Raw genomic sequence first — 15,179 nt, 5'->3', positions numbered from 1 at the left:
TTTAATTGGGTGTCTGCCCCCATTACATGAATCAATGAGTGACCATTAACAAAATACAAGTATTCTGCCTATAGGAATTCAGCAATCAGTTCAGAATCTCCCAGGATGTGCTGCTTGTTCAGGGTCTGCACAATATAATGATATAATAATATCTACATCAGACATGGTAGAATATGATGGGGAGTACAGGCTCCTGCATGATACAAGATATCTAATCACTTCCATCAGTCAGCTGCAGTGTGAATTCTGCTCTGGAGGATAATCCAGGCTGTAATTCTGGATAGTTCTGTGCCTCATTCATAGAGTTCACATCATAACACGATGGGATCTCTGTTATTGGTCTCCAATCTGACAATCAGGAATAAAGTGAAGAAGGATTTTCCATTAAGTAAAAAGTTATAGTATAAATGTCAATGAGGCTTTCCATGTATACAATGGGAAAATTACTGTGTGTATATATGGATGTACTGTATACCTCTGGCATGTAATCTGGGATGTAATATATATATTGGGTACTATATGGAATCTGTACACCTTCAAGAACCTTCAAGAACTGGAGGTCTCATTGTAAAAAAATTGCCTTTTAAGTAACAAACATTATTATACGGAATCAGCAAAACCCCATTTTAGTCAGTGGGATGTTTTGGGCTGTGTTTGTGTCCATAATTTTAATTATCGGACATTATCGCTGTTGTCTAACCGGAGCAGAACAATGGAAGTTAGAGGACAGATGTGAACAGGGTCTTAGCCGTCTGCGGTAATTTCCTAGCTGCACACGCAGAGGCTAGAAGGACACCTCGGTCATGTGTATGGAGTCCTGTGGACATGTCTGATGTATCTGCTGGTGTGTAGCTGCAGCATTTCCCAGCATGTATGTGCCCTGCTCCGACAGGTCTGTGCAGCACAGCAACGGCGCCAAATTCTTGTACGTGAAGCACCTCCAAAAACTGCAGCGACAGGTGATGTCATTCAAAGCCATGCTGCAACTTGTAGTCCTGCAAGGACCCGATTTAACCCCTGATTTTCCTTGTGTCATATAATGGCAGGTTATATGATCACATGATTGTTTCGTAAACCCAACGATCCTCCATGATGTCTCCAGGTAGCAGCGGTTGTGTAAATTCGGAGAGCAGAGGTCGCCCTGTGAATATGTCAATCATTTTCTCTGTCAGTCTATTAAAAATGGGTTTTGCCTCCTGCCGCCTGTCAGTGATTCACCTGTAGCCCCGGGCCGGATCTTGTACATATGGGGGGGGGGGGGGGGCAGTAATTTGCTGCTCAGCAATAACATCTGAAAAATGGATCTAATACCAACAGGACTTCTCCCTCCCCCATCTATGTATACACAGACCTAACATGTCTTGTAGTGGATTATACTACTCACAGTGAAGATGCAGCAGAGATGAATTTGTCTTTGATTGCATTTAGGATAGTGCAGCCGCTTTACCTGCAGTCCTATGTAAATTATTACAATGTCACATCACATGGTGCCAAGTGACGAACATCTGTATAGGAGGACGTGCATTCAGGGGATCCCCAATGATAACAGGTCAGGACGAGCTGGATTTGTCATGGTGATGTTTTCATGAATTGGATCTAAGCGAGTCCTATGTAAATCAGCAGATATAACAGAACCGCTACAAGATACTAAATCAGCTACAATTGTCTAGACAATCCTCTGTGATCTTACCGGGGTATTCATCTATCCTACACATAGGTGATCAGTATCAGCTCGGTGGGGTTCTCACACCTGACCCCTCAATTCTTAATGTGGCCCGCTCTCAGCTCAGTCATATTAAAGTCAATGCAATACCAAGTATGGCCACTATGCAATGTATGGCGCTGTGTTAGATAAAGAATGAAAAGGACATAGCAATCTTGGATGATCGTCTTGCCCCCAACAGATCAGATATTGATCACTTATGACCCTGAACTACAGATCACTGATGAGCAGGAAACAAAAGAGACATAATGCAACTGTAACAAATACCCAACTGTGAGAAGTCTATGGTGAGTTTGGAACTAGTATGTTCCTATACCAGGGCAGCAAGCAGAGATCTTAACAATGAAAAGGAATTCAAACACATTTGGGACACATTTATCAAAACCAGTGCAGTCTGTACTATGTGCAATTTGCCAGTGGGGTGTGCAGGGGGCGCCAGATTCATCAAAATTGGCCCAAGGTCTTAATGAATCTGGCGCCCCTGCACTGATCGGGAATTGTTCACCAACTTTTTTGTGGTGCACCTTTAACACAGAGGGCCACAGGTGCCAGCAATGCACCAGGTTACTGAAGACCCGCCACCAGTTTTGATGAATCTGGCGCCCCCTGTACACTTTACAGGCAAACTGCACATAGCACAGACTGCACTGGTTTTGATAAATGTGGGCCGGAGCGCAGAGTCAAACAGAAAACTGGCTCAAACACTTAATAAATATGGCCCGAAGTTGTAAATTATTTCTCACCTTTAGTTACTTACAGGCAGAGTTCCCCTTTAAGTGCCCCTGCAAACCCTTTGGATACAATGTACAATTTCACAATTCCCGACCTGTTAAGATTCCACTTTTTCTATGAATCAGTTTAGAAAATCCATTTTTTTGTGTCTTCCATTACACAAACACTGGCTGTGAGCGAGCGGACGGGGATAAATCCTCACCAGCCGGGCACATACCCCCCCAGTCCCGGAGATTTATGGAGCTCGCCCCCGGATTACGAAATATTCATATAAATGTTTATTTCTTCCATTCACGTTCTGCAGTCGGCGGATATTTTATGATCTGTGGAAGAGCCATTGTTTCTTCTGTGTAAAGCAGGGTGAGAGACAACTGCGTACCAAGAGCTAGCAATCTAATTTACACGATCTGCACTTCTTTCGATATGGGCCCCAGACTTCATCCTGTAACCCAGCACAATAACCAGTAGCTGGAGTGTCACACTGTAGGACCAAACATCATGGCTGCTACTAGAAGACGGCCAAGAATTGCTGGACCGAAAATGTCCAAAGGGTCATGGCATCAGCGCCTGATACACTAGGGGTCACATGACTGTGGGAACCACCAGCCCACCTGGGCAGTAAGCTACGCAAACATTCAGGGGACAGTGGACTAGATTGGATTCTGTTTGGAGACTTGGCTGCAGCCGAAGCTGTGATGATGTCACACTGCAGGCTGGGTGATGTCATCATGCTTATCTATGTCACCTCAGTGTCAGACCTGCCCACTAGAGGACGGCTCCAGGCTCTTACCCAATAAAGAGCTTCAGCAATCTTGCAGACCACCTTTTGGAGGTTACAAGGGTCTATTTCCTAAGGCCTGATGAAGAGTGGGACCCCCAGGACAAGTTTTTCTATGTAACTCCAGTCGACACTGTGTGACATAACCAACTCTGAAATTAAGAGAGCAGTCTCCCCAATATCTATCACTGCTAAACTAAGAAGCCTCAGAAGATACCAAGACACACTAGCTATATGGAACCACCAGCCCACCAGGACATTGATCTCTCCTGACAATGCAGGTGAAAGTGGCCCGGATCAGATCCTTGTGTGTCTGGCTGTGATGCAGTGATGTCATCAGTCTCTCCGTGGTGACATCATCAGTATCAGCATTTGTGTGACAATGAGACTTAAAACCCGCCACAGAGCAGTATATCCTGGGAAACAGAACTCCACCGGCCCAGCAGGATAGATACAAGTACATAATAGTAGAGAACTTCTAGCATTGAGAATATCCCTTTAGTAGTATCAATTTTCTTCCAGAGATACAGAACACGACAGATACAAGTTCATTTGTTTCAGACTCTTCCGGAATTCTTATTAATAACGTGATAAATGGATATAATGGAGAACTTTGACCCGGATACTCTCAGCGCTGGAACGTCTCTGCAGATCTTCTATTGGGACACAAAGGGGTAAATTTCCTACATCTCCCATAGCCGAGGCATCAACACCTGGAAAATATGGGAGGAGCCTGAGACGCACCTGACTGTGACCCCTGTAGAGATTGGGTCTGCAGCGCTTTTATGGGGGATAAGTGGGTCATCCCTCAAAGACAAGGGTCAGTGCAGGGATCCCGAGTATAACCCCCGTATACTCTAATAGGGGATACATAGATCCACATTGCACGTCTACAGCACAAGCAGTGACACCGGTGAATCCTCCTCCGGCTTATAGGAAAAAGAAATTGTCGGAAAAAAGAATTCTTTGCCAAATAGGCAGGACACAAAATCTGCGGAGGATGAAGGGATCCCAATCACATGAAGAAACAACGTCCGGACGGGTACATGTACTTTTTCCATTCGAGGAATTTTCCAATACAAATCATCAATGTATCCAGATAGTGATGTGTGATTAGAGTCCATAGGGGGCGCTAAGAAATACCAAAAATGTACAAAATTCAGGACCACGATCTTATGTGAATGGGAATCGCCATGACCCTGGCTGATCATAGAGAGGGTGACACCATAGGGGTAAAATATCATCCGGCCCTGGTGTCTAGAGGGCGATATGTTTTCCAAGATTTAGATATCAACGACCTATCCACAGGATAGATCATCAGTATCAGATTAGTGTGGGGCTGACACCTTGGGACCCCCATCATTCAGGGAGTCAGGAGTTCACTGCTCCGTTCTCTGTATTCCTGATCCCATTCACCTCAATAACTACTGACCTGCAATAACCAGGAGTGGCCACTATACACCGGCTGGCGCTGCGTTGTGCAGTTGGCTCTTTCTATCTCCTAGTTATTAGGAGTCTCAGTTTTTGTCATTTTTCTCATATATTTTTGCAGACTTCTATCTTCTTTTACTTTTTCCTACATTCCAATAACTTTATTAGCAATCCAAATTTTCTCAGAAATAGTCACATCTCCATTTTCAGTCATTTGACTCCAATTTTTTGGCTTAATTCTTCCACTTCCAGGTTCATAAAAATATTATTCTAGAAAACAAACTTTATATATTGTGAGATTTTTTTTTGGTTTGTTTTTTTTTCTTCTAATCCTGGAAAACACCAAAGATAATTCTAATAAAATTTGTTTTCAGAATATGGATTTCCCCCCCCCCCCCACGTCATTAACCCCTTGCAGCCCGGCTCCTGGGGCGTCAGGGGTTTGGGAATCTCTGGTTGTTGTTGTTGTTTGTGTTGTGACAACATTGCGGCAGTGTCGGATTAGTCTCCATGTTCCTGTTTTCTAATGACCACCAGTAGATGCCAGGGCAAAGGTCTCCGTCCGCTCAGGTGTCCGGCACCTCCATGGCTTTTTATGTGCTAGACTAAACACCTGCAGCCAAATACAGCTGTGCACAGCGGGGGCGAGCGGCCGGCCGGGGGTGCACCCCCATGAAGGAGCTCTTGTCCGTACTAATAATATGGCTGCTGCACGTTTAGCCGGGGAACAATCCTGTATTTGAAGGCTACGGGTGGGCTCATTGTGCACCTGAAGAGCGATCTGTCCTCATGTGAGAGATAACCCTGACATGGGGCGACAGCAGCCAGTGCTGAAATCCCAGGATCTTCTTCTGCGGAGGAGGGGGAGGGCGCCTCTGGTCCCCCCTTATAGTGAATGGTGTGGCCAGAGACAGGAGGACAGGTGTAAATGGTTATCAGATCTGCAGGCGAATGAAATAATCCCTTTGATTTTCGGCACTGGGATTTTATAATGGGATGGGAGAGAGGGGGGGGGGGTCAAGAACCAAAAATCCTCATAGCAGGTGCAGGAGGCCGCGGCTGACTGATGTCAATGTGGTCCATTCAAAGAATCAACGGCCGCGTCTTCAGTCCCTTATCACATCACGCTACATGGACGTACCCCTAGGACCCAAACGCTGTACAACACAAATGTACGGTAGTTATTTTTGGAATTTTTTTTTTTAAATATAGCGGAATGATGTCCCATAATGCATCTGTTCAAACTGATATTTGCTAAATCCGGGTAGGAGCAGAGTACAAAAGAAAAACTAATGATCTAATGGGTGGAGTCTGTTATATTAGTGTTGCTGCTGCTACAATGTAGATGGGGGTATCTTTACTCCAGGGGGTCCCCTCTGCAGCTGCTACAATGTAGATGGGGGTATCTCTACTACAGGGGGTCCCCTCTGCAGCTGCTACAATGTAGATGGGGGTATCTCTACTACAGGGGGTCCCCTCTGCAGCTGCTACAATGTAGATGGGGGTATCTCTACTCCAGGGGGTCCCCTGCTGCTACAATGTAGATGAGGGTATCTCCTCTCCAGGGGGTCCCCTGCTGCTGCTACAATGTAGATGGGGGTATCTTTACTCCAGGGGGTCCCCTGCTGCTACAATGTAGATGGGGGTATCTCCTCTCCAGGGGGTCCCCTCTGCAGCTGCTACAATGTAGATGGGGGTATCTCTACTACAGGGGGTCCCCTGCTGCTGGTACAATGTAGATGGGGGTATCTTTACTCCAGGGGGTCCCCTGCTGCTACAATGTAGATGAGGGTATCTCCTCTCCAGGGGGTCCCCTGCTGCTGCTACAATGTAAATGGGGGTATCTCCTCTCCAGGGGGTCCCCTGCTGCTGCTACAATGTAGATGGGGGTATCTTTACTCCAGGGGGTCCCCTGCTGCTACAATGTAGATGAGGGTATCTCCTCTCCAGGGGGTCCCCTGCTGCTGCTACAATGTAAATGGGGGTATCTCCTCTCCAGGGGGTCCCCTGCTGCTGCTACAATGTAAATGGGGGTATCTCCTCTCCAGGGGGTCCCCTGCTGCTGCTACAATGTAGATACCGTACTGTAACAAGGGGCTGGAACATCACACTGGAAAGAGATGCAGGAAAGATTCTCTATCTACACTCCTACTACTGGACTCCCAAGCAATAAAGGACAATTAATACTGTTAATGATACCTTTCCCACAAAACTATATATCAATCTGCTCGGCTTCTACAGCTCGGTACATGGCACCTGGATAAATAGATATGAGAAAGAGAAAAAGAGAAATAAATAGATATACATAGGCAATATATATATATGAAATTACATAGATATTAGAAACAGATCAATCAGATACATCAGTGTAGCTGTACTTCTCTTGTACTGCCAGTAGAGGGAGGCAGAGAGCTTGTACTTGTCAGGACAGAAATCACTGGTACAACTTCCCAATATACAGCAATTGTCCAATCTGTGACCCCCCCCCCCCCCCCGTCTTATATCACTGAATTCTATCCGTAAATATTCTATACTTCTATATGACTTTACATTCTATCATATAGTATTACTACGTGAATTTCCCCACTGTGGGACTAATAGAGGATTATCTCATATGATGAAATTAGGTTGTCATTATTTTGTTTTGTATAATAATTTATAGTTTATATAAATAGGTTTGATAGAATATTATTAATATTAATTGCTCGTGATTCTTAGAAGTATCTTATACCATGAGATAATGTTATACTGCGGCCGCAGCTTTCTCTATACAGATCATTAGGTAAGAGCATTGGATTCCGCTCCATGAATTAGTGAGAACCTTGTGATCGTTGCGTCCCGGCAGTCGGACCCCCACAGATCCTCCCGTTTCACACCCTGTGTCCCTTGAATAGGATGATTGGCTGGAGTTTCCCTTTAATCAGCTGAAACCTACATACAACAGCGAGAACAGACCACAAATGGTTTTATGAGGGAGCATTCACACGTGGCGTTTAATGTATTTCAAAACTAAATGCAACAGTTTACAAAACACAACCGCATGACGCATTTGTTAACAATGTGCTAATGCATGGAATTTGAAGGCGTTATAGAAATAAAGATTATTATTTATTAACATAATGTTAACACGTGTTAACTGTTGTGTTTTGTTAACGCAAATGTTAACAGCAATTTAAATAGGCAAATCTCTCTTCATTTCTCTCTGCGTTTTACGCCACATGTAAATGCACCCTAAGGCTGTACACGAGCGTGTGATTGGCCGGCCGTAGCCACGTAGGCACATGTCTGGCGCCACGGAGAGGAGGCGGGGTGACCCCTCCCCTCTCCATAGAGATGCATGGTGCACTGCGCCGTGACATGGGGAAAGATAGGAGCGGTACATGCAGCACCATATTACTCCGTGCGACCATTGCTGTCTGTATGTACGTCATACGTCCCCCCGACATTCGTGTGCACGGGGCCTTTAACCGTCTCTCTCATCCTTTAAATCTGGACACCCTTAAGGCTATTCCAGGACCTTGCGGATATTACACCCCAGAATCTAAACAACGTGGAGAATTATGAGTTAATGTCCATAACCGAAACAAAACCTAGGATCCAAGCTAAACACTGGAGGGAAAACACAAGCGCTGCCAGATCTGGGCGACACCTGCCGAGCCGCTTACATTATCCGCGCACCGCCATGTGAGTGACGGGTCCTGCCCCATCTGCCAGTAGGGACTGTAAGGGAGAGTCATGGACCCTTCATGATCGGGATCGGAGGACTGACCCCCAGAATGTGACAGAAGCTGCTGTTAGATTGTAAACTGGGATTAACCCTTTAAAGGGGCACTCCAGTCATTTTACGGCATCTACAGAATAATAGGGGAAACTTTCCGATAAGTGGCAAACTGACTTCAGGGACCCCCATTGATTACGAGAGTCGGGGGTCCTGTTCCCCAATCTGTATACTTATACTGTCAGGCTCAGCTTCTTCTACTTAAAGGTACATGGCGCTTACGAGTATTGGGGGTCCTAATTGTTAACCTGTGAAAATGGGATTATTTGAAATCACTGGAATATGCCTTAAGGCTCTTCATCCATGATGGACAGGTAGCCCTCGTTTAGGTGATACGCCCTGGTGATTGATGGCAGTGCGGACAGGTCTATGCAGATGACCCCTCGGTGGGGTGGGGGTCTGCGGCTCCCTCTTTGCTTCTCTAACCGGACTCTCCCCTCTTCCTTTAGTGACTTTGTTGTTATAAATTATAAATCCATTATTTCCTCACGGCCTCGCACATTCTTGAGCCCAGTGGAAGAATTTTAATGTATTTATGTTTGAGGACTGCCGGGTGAGCAGGAGGGTCGCCCCGCCAAGTCCCCCTGAAGAGCTGCTGAAACATGGCGATAAGAAAACTCATGTCATCCTAATTTACAGGCTCAGCTCCAGGGGGTCCCCGGCTGCAGCCCATGGATCTGCACTCCCCCAGCCCAGACCCTGCTGCATCTGATTACCTGGGAAGTACAGGCCGGGCGACCCCTGGTGACCTCCAGGATTAACTCTTCTTGTGCTCAAATTGGGGCATTGGAGCATCATTTAAGTATATATGACCCCCTTTATCACACCACAAAATGGATGTAGATCCCAGACCTATTATACCCAGACCGGACCCCTAAACTGCATCCAGACCTCAGGAATAAATATAGAATCCAGACTCTCAAAAAAGTAAAGTCCCAAATTGTTATACACAAATACAAAGCCTATACAGACCCTCTAAACTAAGACACAAGCCAGATAAAGTGTCTTGAATAAATACAGACCCCAGACCACCCCCCCTAAAATAATAATAATAATAATAATTCCTTCATTATTAATACAGATCCAAGATCAGACCCCATTAAAATAAAATACAGGCGGTCCCCTACTTAAGGACACCCGACTTACAGACAACCCATAGTTACAGACAGACCCCTCTGCCCACTGTGACCTCTGGTGAAGCTCTCTGGATGTTACTATAGTCCCAGACTGCAATAATCAGCTTAAAATTGTCTGCAATGAAGCTTTATTGATAATTCTTGGTCCTATTACAGCAAAAAAATGTGAAACTCCAATTGTCACTGGGGCAAAAAAAAAAATTGTCGGGAACTACAATGATAAAATATACAGTTTCGACTTACATACAAATTCAACTTAAGAACAAACCTACAGTCCCTATCTTGTATGTAACCCGGGGACTGCCTGTACAGACACTAGTCAAGGCCGCCTTCACCTATACAGACCCCTCAAAGCAGCATCAAGTGCAGAATTAGAGATGACCCTCTAAAGTACTACAGACCCCAGACCAGAACCAAAATGATTACATGTCCCAAAGCCAATCCCCACGCCCTACATCAGGGAACACAGACCCCAAACATAAGAGCAGATTAGGACTGGACCCTGAGTCCCCATTTTTTTAATGGCTTGACATTTACTGCTTACATCTTGTACCAGATCCAAGCTTTTTGGGGAGTGGAGGGGGATCCCTTCTGACCCGCTTTTAGTTCTGCAGTTCATGGACCTTGGTAGGATCTTTAAAGGTCCTGGAAGGCTTCCTGTATGGAAGTGGGTTGACACGTGTGAGGATCTCAGGACCGGAGGTTAAGTCTACAAAACTTGATCACGCTCGGGTTGGGTTTGGGTGGTCATGGTTCCCCTAGAAGTACAGTTTTTTAAAAACTTAATCATATTCCACATCATATTCCCTAAGACCACAGATCGTACACCGAAAATAAAAACCTTTGAACCGAAGACCCCAAACAAACTCTGGGGGCACCCATTAGTCTCTGCTAAGTGAAACTGGGCACTGTGCTTGCCAAAGTTGGGAATACTACCACCCATTGACCTCAATGCACCTAAAACTGCCCATTTGGGGGTCTCACGACCCCCCCATGTCCCCCACAATGAGGTCTTTCTGCACACCTGTGGTGGGCAGAGAACATTCCTGGCTGATGCCGCCCTCGCCAGCTGCAGGATTCCTTTGCAGAGCAGACAATTGTGTGCAATCACCTGCAGGCTCATTATCAGGAGGTGAGAGGTCTTTTGATGTTAAGCCCCCGTGAGGCAGATGAGTGCGGCTCATCCTCAGAATTCCCAAGATCCTGGCAGATTCAATATCAGTGGGACATGTGAGGGGCTTCTCCTGACCTCTGCAGACCCCCGGGGGCAAGCAACTTATTGCATTGCATTCTGACAGCCCAAGTATGCAGCTCCAATTATGTGTCCCGGAGACCACTGGTATTTCATCCAATCCATAGGAGCCGGGAATTACATGCTAAGACCCCCGGAGGCAGAAAGAAGAAGGATACAAGATTCATATATTACATTATGTATGGGGGAATGTACAGCTGCGTGCGGCTGTATCACGCTACATAGGATTGGATACATCCCATCATCCACACAGTGTGGCACCTCATAGGCTTAGCTACATTGTATCAAACATTATAGCCTTTGACGCGGTAGTTGTGCAGAAGGAATCACACAACATAGGATTAGATACATCTGCTCTCAGACAGTATCACACATGATTGATGCATCACAGTCACTCAGTGTGACACCTCATAGGCTTGGCTACATTGTATCAAACATTATAGCCTTTGATACAGTAGTTCTGCAGAAAGTATCTCACAAGCTAGGCTTAGATACATCCGCTCAACAACACACAAGGTTAGATACACCTACTCTTCTCTGGCATAACATGTCATACGCATGGGTGCGCTGTATCACAAGCTTTAATGTAGCTAGTCAGCGGAAAGTATCACATATGCTGGGCTTAGATACAGAAGTTCAGCAACAAATCAAACATATCAAACATAACGTGCTTAGATACAATACATCTGCAGAAAGTATTGCACAAGACAGGCTTAGTTACACAAGCTCAGCAGACAGTACCACACATGATAGACTTAGATACATCAGTTCAGCAGCCAATATCACACATGATAGGATTAGATACATGAGTTCAGTAACACAATATTACACAGGTTGGGCTTAGATACCTCACCCCAGCAATACAACAAGTATGGATGGAACTACTGAAAGGTTTAGATACTGTATGTAAGGATTAGATATACAGCTCAGCAGACTGTATCACATATGATAGGATTAGATACAATGACTAAGCAGACAAGAGCCCACATCATTAGATACACAGCTCAGCAGTATCCCACATGATAACTTAGATACAGAGCTTGGCCCTGGAGGATGATGGGGGCAGTAGTCCTGTCTGGCTCAGGATGGTATTTAGCAGGTATCCCTGAGTTATTAGATTGGGATCAGACCACACACAGCGGAGGACAAGTCCGGTGAGGTCCAGTCCTGCAGCCTCAGGCTCCGCAGACAAGTCATTGCTCACATTCCTGGGGCTGGAAATGTTTTGTCTTATGTAAAGAGGAAAATATAAAATGTCTGATAATATTTTCCTTCTTTATATCAGGACTTCGCATGGACTGCATCCAGAGCTGCGCCATCTGTAGCATCATGTGGTCTCTATCCACTTATAGCTGCTGTATACTCCTATATGACTGTATACCCTCACTGCTGGATGGGGCCTCATGCTACCAACACCACGCCATCTGCTGGACAATATTGTGTTGCCATCTAGTGGCCAAAGTGAGAAAAATTGATTTTGCAGCCCTGGTTATCCATATACCTGCAGGTCCTCACACTGCTGTGCTCCTTTTACTCTGACTCATTACTTTAGTATTCAATCAGAAGCCTGCGGGGAAGTGAGGCTATGGAAGAGTCCAGAGCACTATCCTGGAATATAAATCCAGATCTCACAGTCCTGCTGCTACTAACACCATGCATACATGTATGATTACACATCTCTCCAGGGACTAATACCTAAAACTGGCTGCAGAGAGCAGTGCCACCACTAGGAATTTTGGGGCCCCTGACTGATTGTACAATTGTAGATTGTAGAATTGTAGCCAGTACAGCACCCACAAATTATTATATATACAGCACCCCCTAATTCAGTAACAAAAGCACAAATTACATGAACACTGTATCATTAGTATATACTGAATGGAGCCCCCGCACATGCCTCCCCAGTAAATATGTAGACCCAGCACACATTGCCTCCCAGTAAATAGGTAGCCCCAGCACACACTGGCCCCCCAATATATTAGTAGCCCCAGAACACACTGCCCCCCATTAGATAGCTAGCCACAGCGCACACTGGCCCCCCAGTAGATAGGTAGCCCGAGCACACATTGCCCCCCCCCCCAGTAAATAGGTAGCCCCAGAACACACTGCTCCCCAGTAGATAAGTAGCCCCAGAACACACTGCCCCCAGTAGATTAGTAGCCCCAGCACACACTGCCCCCCAGTAGATAGGTAGCCAGAGCACACACTGCCCCCCAGTAGATAGGTAGCCAGAGTACACACTGCCCCCCAGTAGATAGGTAGCCAGAGCACACACTGCCCCCCAGTAGATAGGTAGCCCCAGAACACACTGCCCCCCAGTAGATAAGTAGCCCCAGAACACACTGCCCCCAGTAGATTAGTAGCCCCAGCACACACTGCCCCCCAGTAGATAGGTAGCCAGAGCACACACTGCCCCCCAGTAGATAGGTAGCCAGAGTACACACTGCCCCCCAGTAGATAGGTAGCCAGAGCACACACTGCCCCCCAGTAGATAGGTAGCCTCAGAACACACTGCACCCCGGTAGATAGGTAGCCCCAGCACACACTGCCCCCAGTAGATAGGTAGCCCAAGCACACACTGCCCCTCAGCAAATAGTTAGTCCCAGCACACACTGTCCCCCAATAGATAAGTAGCCCCCAGCACACACTGCCCCCCAGTAGATAGGTAGCCCAAGCACACACTGCCCCCCAGTAGATAGGTAGCCCCAGAACACACTGCACCCCGGTAGATAGGTAGCCCCAGCACAAACTGTCCCCCAATAGATAAGTAGCCCCCAGCACACACTGCCCCCCAGTAGATAGGTAGCCCAAGCACACACTGCCCCCCAGTAGATAGGTAGCCCCAGAACACACTGCACCCCGGTAGATAGGTAGCCCCAGCACACACTACCCCCCAGTAGATAGGTAGCCCAAGCACACACTGCCCCCCGTACATAAGTAGCCCCCGGCACACACTGCCCCCAGTAGATAGGTAGCCCAAGCACACACTGCCCCTCAGTAAATAGGTAGCCCCAGCACACACTGCCCCCTCAGTAGAGTAGTAGCCCCAGCACACACTGCCCCCTAGTAGATAGGTAGCCCCAGAACACACTGCACCCCAGTAGATAGGTAATTCCAGCACACACTGCCCCTCAGCAAATAGGTAGCCCCAGCACACACTGCCCCCCCCAATAGATTAGTAGCCCCAGCACACAGCACACCCCCTCCCCACGAGTATATCAGTAGACCCAGCACCCACTGCCCTGCCCCCCATTAGACTGGTAGCCCTAGCACACACTGGGGCAGATTTATCAAGTGTCTGAAAGTCAGAATATTTCTAGTTGCCCATGGCAACCAATCATAGCTCAGCTTTCATTTTATCAGTGCTCATGAATATTTTAAAGGGGACCTGTGATTGGTTGCTATGGGCAACTAGAAATATTCTGACTTTCAGACACTTGATAAATCTGCCCACCTGTCTGCCCCACTAGATAGGTAGCCCCAGAACACACTGCCTCCAGTAGATAGGAATCCCCAGCACACACTGCCCCCCAGTAGACAGATACAACAGCACACTATGCCCCCCTAGTAGACAGGTAGCACCAGCACACACTGCCCCCCAATAGATAAGTAGCCCCCAGCACACACTGCCCCCCCAGTAGATAGGAATCCCCAGCACACACTGCCCCCCAGTAGACAGATACAACAGCACACACTGCCCCCCAGTAGACAGATACAACAGCACACTATGCCCCCCAGTAGACAGGTACAACAGCACACTATGCCCCCCAGTAGACAGGTAGCACCAGCACACACTGCCCCCCAATAGATAAGTAGCCCAAGCACACACTTCCCCCCAATAGATAAGTAGCCCCCAGCACACACTGCCCCTCAGTAAATAGGTAGCCCAAGCACACACTGCCCCCCAGTAGATTAGTAGCCCCAGAACACACTGCACCCCAGTAGATAGGTAACCCCAGCACACACTGCACCCCAGTAGATTAGTAGCCCCAGCACACACTGCCCATCAGCAAATAGGTAGCCCCAGCACACACTGGCCCACCCAATAGATTAGTAGCCCCAGCACACAGCACCCCCCCCCCCCACCGAGTATATCAGTAGACCTAGCACCTACTGCCCTGCTCCCCATTAGATTGGTAGTCCTAGCATACACTGTCTGCCCCACTAGATAGGTAGCCCCAGAACACACTGCCTCTAGTAGATAGGTATCCCCAGCACACACTGTCTCCCAGTAGATAGGTAGCCCCAGCACACACTGTCTGCCCCACTAGATTAGTAGCCCCAGCACACACTGCCCCCCAGTAGATTAGTAGCCCCAGAACACACTGCACCCCAGTAGATAGGTAACC

At 47.0% G+C, this 15,179-nt stretch overlaps 1 protein-coding gene across 1 annotated transcript in view; it reads right to left on the bottom strand.

Annotated features, from left to right (window-relative positions):
* WNT6 (Wnt family member 6) overlaps nt 1–15,179 on the bottom strand; it is a 216,551-nt gene that overhangs the window by 104,584 nt on the left and 96,788 nt on the right. The window lies entirely within an intron of this gene.

This window comes from Engystomops pustulosus, chromosome 8, assembly GCF_040894005.1.
Source record: "Engystomops pustulosus chromosome 8, aEngPut4.maternal, whole genome shotgun sequence".
Classification (NCBI taxonomy): Eukaryota; Metazoa; Chordata; class Amphibia; order Anura; family Leptodactylidae; genus Engystomops; species Engystomops pustulosus.
This window is presented reverse-complemented; position numbering and strand designations above follow the sequence as displayed.